Consider the following 8,096-nt stretch of genomic DNA (forward strand, 5'->3'; position numbering starts at 1 on the left):
AATCAAGTTGCGCACGTTAAAGATCCCTTGGTGGTCTAAAATCGATAAGAGTAGGCTTCGGTCGCCACCCGCGCAAAATTCAAAATTTCCTACCAACTGAAAATATTAGGTGTGTCCCATGCGCTCATATGACTGTATGCAGTTGCGAGCGCCGTAAAACACGTTACAAAAACAAACAAACAAAACAAAAGAAAATAGAACCCTTTTAAATCAGGGACAATTATAAAGCAAACGCATTTATTCACCACAATGGAAAAAACAGTACCGCTACAGTATTCCTAAATTCCCTATCAACCTCCTTCGAAAATATTTACTTTTTATTTCATAATATGAGTGGTATTACAGTACAGTCGAAATTGTCTAATTCGGCCATTCATTGTTGAGGAGAAAAGTGGCCCTCTTCGACAGGTGTAAGTCTTTCACAGTGTCATTTCAGGGTTCCCCCTCACCAAGGATAAAAATATTCCCACTTTTCCCCCGGTTTCCTCACAGATTTTGTGATCATTTTCAAAGTGATTAAAAAAAAAAAAAATGATGACAGAGTAAGGAAGAATAAATTAACTGAAATGCAAGAAAAAAAATCGTAACATGAACACGGACAGTCTCTTTTCCTGGGGTGTCAGTGTCAAGGACAGGGATTATTGGATAATCATAAGTTGTGTAAAGTTAACAAAGGAGTGGTGAAAGCAGTCTCGGCAGGGTCATAGTTGTCGGGTTCTTGGGAGAAAAAAAGGAGGGAGAGGCTTGACTCTTGCAAAAACAAAAGAAACCGTCAGTTCACGCCACAAGCCTTTGATCTTAACTGCACATTACTGCAAAACATGCTGCGCAATGCAGCTGATTGTTTTAAGTTCAAATTTGATCCGATTAAAAAAAAAGAATATTCTCTCAATGGTCTGGGCTGTCACTCACAATGCATAGGCGCAAGAATTTTTAACGTCTTGTCAAACTGATGTCGACCTTACTCATGGCTAATGTTTTTCTGGGGGCAAAGTGGTACTGGGCGAATACAAGGGCTCAGTTCACAGCAGGTGTTCAAATTAGCTGCACGTGACATAGTGGCGTAGACTGTCGGAATCTGACTTTTCCTAACTTATACGCCGGGAAAGTGGGGATGTGTTGGGATAGTCGAACGGCAAATGGTTTTCAAAAATTGGAATCAGGGCTGGGGTGTTACAACAGTACTACTGTGAAATCGAAATTTTAAAAAAAGTTTTAAAACTTTGAAGATTCCACCAAATTCATAATTATGGGCAGGCAGCCCTTTGATTTCCTGGCTTTCTTCCATTCATTTTCGTTTAAAGTCATTTTTATGGTGTTCTTCCCGATTTGGGATATCTGAAAATGAAATTTCCGGCCTTTTCCCTGTTGAGTGGGAACCCAGCGTTTTAATGTAAAAAATACTCGTGGACGTTTGTTCAGGTCATTGTCTTATACAGGTGGTCGTTTGAGCAAGTTCAACAGTAATTTTTCCATCAGCTGCTATCTTCTGCCACCTGTTCCAGTTAAGTTGGTCTCTGTTGAGTTCATGTCTTATCTTTGTATCTTAGTACGAAGTGATTATTCGGACTCGAGTCCGAATATGAAAAAATGTTATTCGGACTCTGATTCTTGTCCAGCATGACATCACTTCCGATTTCCTGTGACTCGTGACTCCGGCTTCCTGTCCTGCCTCACTCATGACTCGCCTCAGGCTGGGTAGAGACCGGGATTACTTCGGGCAAAAAGGTGCTTTGTGCAGGAGCCGAGTTGTTTTATCTTATGATGAATTTGAGGCCGGCCTGAAAAGTTATAGCGCTTCTAATAAATGCTTATTTGTCAAGAGGTCATCAGAAGCAATTAAAGATGGCTCGTTAGCGTGTGTCGGGGTCGGATGGGCGGCCTGCACACGTGTGGCTGTGTGCGTGTCGGGGGGGGGGCACTATCGGTCCAGGCGTTGAAAGTCGCATACGCGTCAGTCTTTCCCCCCCCGGCAACTGATCATTATTACAATAATAAGCTAATCTTGACGTAGATCTACGTAATGAATTGTGCGCTGGTCTATGGAATCAAAAGTTGCCGTATGCTCAGCTCTACACAGCAACACAACTTTTTCTTGGTAAATAATCGAGATGACACAGGCTTGTGTATTTGAACGAATCTGTCTTTTTTTAAAAACACAGCTCATAATATGCAGGTGCCAGGTGGTCTGCTAATCTTCAATTTTACCCTTTTCTACAACAAAGAAAGTGGGAAACATGGGGGGTGGGGGGGGGGGGGGGGCGTATCAATGAGGCGGCGGGCATCGGATCGGCAGAAAAGGTGTGGGGGAAACAAAAAAATGGCGGAAAATTGGAAGCACTGAACGTTAGATCTATAGAACGAAGACACTTCCTTTTTTCCGGACCCGAGTGCGAATAACATTTTTTCATATTCGGACTCGAGTCCGAATAAGAATTTTTTTTATTCGGACTCGGACATCTTAGTAGGTAAAGACCAATGATTTTCTGATTACCATTCTTCGGTTCATTGTATTTTTTTTTGTGCTGATGACATCGTAATGTAGTGGCTTAGCTACTGAACACAAAATAATAACAACAAAATTAAAATCAGCTTAGCAATAATTTTCAGATTTATGCTTTGCTATAAAATTTCGAAAATCTAAAAAACCACACAACCAGCAACACTATGCTTCACTGCAACCATCCAACATGATCACCAGTCGAAGAATGAAAAGAGAGAAAAACACATAGGCCATGTCATGATGAATGCCACACGATTTATAAACTGGATATCAGCGGTAAAAATAAAACTACATTGATGCTCTAAGTATAACAGATAACAGGGAATTATTTACAAGACAACCTAGAAATATCCAAAAGACAACAGACAAAAACTAAAACAAAAATCATTCTTTTACTCGATTACTTCTAATTCTACTCCCTGGGCCTCAAGCATGAGCTGACAATCTTCGTGAATTTCACCATTCTACTTAAAGTAATTGCTTGGAATATTTTGCCACCATCATAAAAACATAGAATACATGGTCAAAATGGCTCTGTTGGAATGAGTGATAGTATGCTTTTCTTCTCCTTTGTATCAGAGAAATTCACAAGAACAACTTATGATGTAATAGACCTGCAAGTGAGTCTCAACAAGATTGTCTGAAAATTTTGCGCACCCCACAACCCGGAAGGACTTCCATGAAACAAGCGACCACCGCAAAAAACACAATAAAGAAGAGACCTAACCTTAACTCAAACCCTATCCCCAGAAAAGAACCTGCAACGGCCCTCATGATATAAAAAAGGTAGCGTCAATTGCCACCGAGTGACGCGGTGGCAATTGACAAAAATTGACTTTTTGTCAAAATTGCCACTGAGTGAAGCGGTGTCAAGTCTGATTACAACACTATCTTTAGCATTATACATACAATGTGTGTCTAATGGGTCAATTTGTTCTCAACAAATTTCATTGGACGAACATCTAGTCTAGAGCTACGGTACCAACTTGGCGTGTTTTCAATGTGACTTAGGCCTAGATCTAGGCTAGCCTCAGCCTACACTTTGGTGTAGAACCAACACAGGCAATTCTAGAAGTATAAGGCAAGGTCACAACCTCAAACAGAAAAATTCATGTTATACCGGGGAACATAAATCGGGGGACGGGGGTCAGGAAAAGACACACACACACACACACAGAGGGACAGAGAGGCGAACGCACAACACCGAGCACAATATGCTAGATCTACCCACTAACGCAAAAGAGCTCCAATTTACACGGTGGCAATTGACACTACCTATAAAAAAAGGCCTCGAGTCCGAATATGAAAAAATGTTATTCGGACTCGGGTCCGGAAAAAAGGAAGTGTCTTCGTTCTGTAGATCTAACGTTCAGTGCTTCCAATTTTCCGCCATTTTTTAGTTTCCCCACCTTATCTGCCGATCCAATGCCCGCCGCCTCATTGATACGCCCCCCACTTTGTTGTAGAAAAAGGTAAAATTGAAGATTAGCAGACCACCTGGCACCTGCACATTATGAGCTGAGTAAAAAAAAAACCGAAGTGACTATTTCTCCGAACGTTCGGAGAAATAGTGTCGATCTTTATTTCTCCGAACGGTTTCCGGCCTCGTGATTTTTTGTCTATTTATTGCGAGAGTTCGGCGCCAACTTTCATTCTGCCTCTGGCCTCTGGTCTGGGAAGGAACACCGCATGGCAAGCCCGCCTACAGACAACCTTCAGTAACACCCACCACCATCATGCACATGTACACACACTAACTAAACATGACCAGTGGGCAACTTTTGAACGTATGACGAGCTGAGCTGTGGACGGAGAGACAGTGTGAGTGAAAGAGCGGGTGAAAGGAAGAATGTGCGAGTGTATCCACAGGCGACAGCAACTACAAGACAAGACGACGACACCGACCCCCTGGCCTGGTCCACCATGGACAATAATATAGGCAAAACACTGCCTGAGCTGCATTCCGAATGCAGCTCAGGCAGTGTTTTGCTTATATCATTGTCCATGGTTCGCAGGGTGCAAAGGAAAGAATGATATTTTCTTTGTGTGTGCCTGGAGGGAGGGGGTGGGGTATGAAGAAAGTCATGCGGACAGGGATGAGCCGCGGGAGAGAACACGGGAATTGAATGAATGAGGGAAACTGAAAGAGACGAACGACTCATGAGCCCTGGAGTGAATGGATCCTGTGTTTCTATTTTTGTATACTTTGAACTGTTACTGAATACATTACAGGCTGAAATAAAGCCTGAAAACACACACACACACACACACACTCCTCACTCTCCACTTACTACCACACACAGACACACTCACACACGCACATACATACACACACACACACACACACACACAGGAGCAAATTTTTAGGTCTATATCTATTTCAATTTTCAAGAGCTAGTCTAGAGATCTTTAGATGAGTGTAAAAACGTGAAAAAGAAAGGTTTCACAACAGAAAGAAATCAAAATTAGAACAGCCCATAAACAACAACAAACATTAACAAATAAGGGCGTGTGTCCACCTGTCCGAAGAAGATGGGCTGTTTTAACCCTAAATGTGCGTAATTAAAAAAAAAAAAGGACAGGATATTACATGTAAATTATGGAATCACACACATTAAGGGGCTTTGCCAGTGTCAGTACATTGGTCGCAGCAGTGACAAACGCAGATGCCAGTTCTATGTGTCGTTATCAATAACCCTCCGTAGATCTAGATCTAGATCTAGACAGCACACGAGTGAACACAACACATTACGTTTAAGAGCAGCACCCTTCATAGGCAACACGCCATATCTGTAGCGAAAAACTGTTTGGAATTGTAGCATTTGTTTATATAAATATTTACTGCGGACATTTTTTGGACCGATTGAACCATATTGTATACGAACAATCTTTGGTAGGCTTATACTATAATTATAGATCTATATAATATCCGAAATTTGCGAGAAAGGATGTGATTTCAGAGTGTTCGGAGAAATAGTGCCCAGCTTTATTTTCCCGAACGTTCGGAGAAATAGTGCCCAGCTTTATTTTCCCGAACGTTCGGAGAAATAGTGCCGGCCAAAAAAAAAAGACAGATTCGTTCAAATACACAAGCCTGTGTCATCTCGATTGTTTACCAAGAAAAAGTTGTGTTGCTGTGTAGAGCCGAGCATACGGCAACTTTTGATTCCATAGACCAGCGCACAATTCATTACGTAGATCTACGTCAAGACTAGCTTATTATTGTAATAATGATCAGTTGCCGGGGGATAAAAGACTGACGCGTATGCGACGTTCAACGCCCCGACCGATAGTGCCCCCCCCCTCCCCTCTCCGACACGCACACAAAGCCACACGCGTGCAGGCCGCTCATCCGACCCCGACACACGCTAATGAGCCATCTTTAATTGCTTCTGGTGACCTCTTGACAAATAAACATAAAAATTAGAAGCGCTATAACTTTTCAGGCCGGCCTCAAATTCATCATAAGATAAAAACTCGGCTCCTGCACAAAACGCCATTTTGCCCGAAGTGATCCCGGTCTCTACTTCTACCCAGCCTGAGGCGAGTCACGAGTGAGGCAGGACAGGAAGCCGGAGTCACGAGTCACAGGAAGTTGGAAGTGATGTCATGCTGGACCAGAATCAGAGTCCGAATAAAATTTCTATATTCAGACAAGTCCGAATAACCACTTCGATAAAAAAAGCCAGCACACTGCTGGCCTAAAATGCTATAGATCTAGACTTAATTAATAGGGTTTGATACAATAACACAATAGAAATGGAATATGAATCGTCCATATAGTAATCTAAATAAATCTAGATCTAGATGTAGTACAACAAGTGAATAGGAATTGGCCTTGAACGAGAAATCCGCATCCGATTCTGAACAGAGAGACTCAGCTGAGTCTTCTAATTAAAAACGGCCTCACGGCACACACCTGATGAAATGCTCTTTTTCCACCATTAATATCACAGCACAAACTATAATAGGGTTTGACACAATAGAATTGGAATATGAACCTTCCATTGAGGTCTATAATGATCTATACTATAAATCTAGATCTAGATTTAGAAGATCTAGATCTAGATTCTAGATCTAGTAGAAAAGTGAGTAAGACTTGATTACTTGAATGAATCCACATCGGAACAATCAGTCAACTGACAAAATTTAAAATGGCCGCTCAAGCACGAAACTGAAAGTAGATAATTTAGATTAGGTCGTCGTCCTTTTTAGTGTTCGTATTTCTACTCAAGTTCTGACAATTATGTCAGAAACGCCGACGTCGGCACGAAAACAAAAGTGCCGACAAAGTCGACAGGAGAAAAAGGGGGCGCTGGCAGTCGGCCAGGCCTCGCACTTCGCATATTGAATTGATTGATAATCATACCTGAGGTGGGCCTCGCGATAGCATTTTGGACGGCTCGCGGGTCGGGTCGCAATTGTCGGATTTCAGACGATGGTCAGCAAACATGCAGGTCTATGTATAGTATAGATCCTCCTAGGCCGACACATCAAACTTCAAATCAAACCACTATTATACCATCTGTTCATGACGGGGAAAGGACTTCCGTAACGAGCGTCCACCCCATCAAACACAATAAATTCAATAAAGAAGAGGCCTAGAACCTTAACCTAACCCTACCCCTCAATTTTCGGTGCTTTTTCGGTAGTTCCCACCCCCCTTATTTGAGCCTGACCTACATCTAGATCTAGATCTAGTTCTAGTTCTATACATTTGATTTGCGGCAAGCTATTCAAACCTAACAACTGCAAAACATTAAATTGTGGTAAAATTCAGGGGGGCATGCCCCCCTACTCTTGGGGCCAAAACCGGCGGATAACAATTGCGGGGTGGGAACTACCGAAAAAGCGCCCAGAATTTTCTGCTCTGTCGAGTCATGTGGTCTCTCGTTTATGGAAGTCCTCCCATTCATGACAAAATTATCAGTTCATAGTTTTGAAGGTCTGAGTCGGGGATCAGTAGACTTAGGGAATTTAACATGCTATAAGTATATGATCACCCTAGATTCTAGATATCTAGAATGTAGAGTCTATTAATAACTATTATTTCTAACAAGAACAAAAGTTACAAGAAGCCATATTGTTGTACTGTAGGACACCCTTCACCAATCCAATGTTTCACTTTCATTCATGTATAGCTACTGACAGGAAAGTAAACTCAAGAGAACATACTGCAGCCACACGACACTCAAAACAACCTGTTCAGAAGACACCTAGGCGCGGTGGTAGTGTGACAATCTGTAACTCCAACTCCTAATCTGTTTAGATTCAGGTGACACTTATCCTATGTCCTATGGCTCTATCAATCTCCACACTCACACATGATCAGATCTCGCATACAATATGCCCACACCATAAACGCTACATTTGCAATTTTCCGCCTACTCAGACGGTCTTTCAATTATCTATATAATTACAGAAAGTCACGTACTTTAGCTTATGACGACTTTATAGGAATCCTTCGTAATCTAAGTTATCATCAAGGAGTTTCCTCTCTCATTCTTTTCACTGCCATTTTGCCAACCCGATAGCCAGATAAATTTCTATCTTAGACAACTCCGATTGTTTATTTCTCGAGTGCAACGCGGTC

General features: G+C 42.0%; 1 protein-coding gene across 2 annotated transcripts in view; it reads right to left on the reverse strand.

Moving 5' to 3' along the window:
* The window catches only part of LOC101862866, a 29,701-nt gene extending 21,662 nt beyond the window's left edge, over nt 1-8,039 (reverse strand). The window contains exon 1 of one of the 2 annotated variants that reach the window (XM_005096491.3): nt 7,938-8,039. The gene's annotated coding sequence lies outside the window, so the exon portion shown is untranslated. Of the gene's footprint in view, nt 1-7,704 lie in introns of both variants that reach the window. The other variant, XM_013081433.2, reaches the window with a different exon arrangement.
* Nucleotides 8,040-8,096: the final 57 nt, after the last annotated feature.

Source organism: Aplysia californica, unplaced genomic scaffold, assembly GCF_000002075.1.
Source record: "Aplysia californica isolate F4 #8 unplaced genomic scaffold, AplCal3.0 scaffold00130, whole genome shotgun sequence".
Taxonomy (NCBI): Eukaryota; Metazoa; Mollusca; class Gastropoda; order Aplysiida; family Aplysiidae; genus Aplysia; species Aplysia californica.